Source organism: Schistocerca serialis, chromosome 3 (assembly GCF_023864345.2).
Source record: "Schistocerca serialis cubense isolate TAMUIC-IGC-003099 chromosome 3, iqSchSeri2.2, whole genome shotgun sequence".
NCBI classification, from domain to species: Eukaryota; Metazoa; Arthropoda; class Insecta; order Orthoptera; family Acrididae; genus Schistocerca; species Schistocerca serialis.
Window position 1 is genome coordinate 238,354,135 of NC_064640.1, and position 1,337 is coordinate 238,355,471.

Genomic DNA, 1,337 nt, shown 5'->3' on the forward strand with positions numbered 1-1,337 from the left:
ACATCGTCTTTGTCATCCTGGCTCAAGTAACAGTCGTCATGCAACATCGTTCCGACAGACAACCATTCTTTTAAGGGCATATCTGTAAATGCGTAATATTGCCTTATTAGCACATGCTCGGCTGTATGGTAACGAATTAAAATATTCATACCACTGAAAGCCGTCTGATTTTTATTATTATCCACAAGTACCATTCAGAATTAGATGCTCTGGGAGGTGAATCTAAAAATTCCAAGTTCTTGGGAGAGACGCCATCTAAATGTGTGGTTTCAACTTCATTGTATTCTTTTGCTTAATGAACACTCTATTGACTTAAACTGGATTACATCAGAATAGGATTGCTCAGAAACAGAGCAAAACACAACCTATTTTTAACGAAATTTTCCTATTGGTTTGCATTCTATTGACTGTTGTTAATGTGTGCCCCACTGAGAATTGCACGTATATGTCTTTCATTGAATGTAGCCTGTAGTAAAATTCAGGAAAAAAAAGGAGCTAGCATTTTTGGCTTCCAGACACTAAAAGACTGCTGAAAATAATTCATCTGGTACAGTAATAATATGTATAGCCATGAAACTAAACATTAGTTTTAAATTCAGTTTTTGTAATACAAATATATCTGGAGTAATGCAGCGATCTTAGTGACCAATATGTTTTATTTCTTTACAGTTTCCTTATTTTATACTGCTTATGTGTATTAACAGTCACAATAACATTTTTTCTTTGTCTATACATATATTACAGCATACTAATATTTTTCATACATTTTTTTAGATTTTTGTGTTACAAAAGATTATGCATCTTAGGCTTAATTAAAAGCTGAGACGGAAAAAATATTTCGGACTCAAACCTAACAGTTAGTATACCCTCTTTCATTCTGAAGACAACGGTGACGCTTCGTAACATTGAGTCCACGATTCCAAAAGCTTTGGGTAGCCACCCTGATCCACGAACGTTCAGCTGCCTCCCGTAATTAGCGGAGATTAAGCAGAGCTGAGTCCGAGGCGCACACATCACACTCGATGGAGTCTGAGATGAGCTCAACAAGAGTGAGGTCAGTTGACGTGGGACCCCACAAGGGCATCTTCGCGACAGTGGAGTGCTGCTCAAACCCTTCTGACATAATTCAAGGACTAGTGCGTGGTGACTGGTCTTCCTACAAGTACGAGTTGTCTGCGGGCACTGCAGGCAAACAGGCGCTGCAGGCGGACAGCTATTAGTGATCATTAACATGGCGCGTGTCCAATTTTCGCCTTCATGACGGCTTGAATTCTGCTGGGGATACTTTCAGTGAGGTTTCTTAATATCTGTGGAGAAGTATCACCCCATTATTCCTC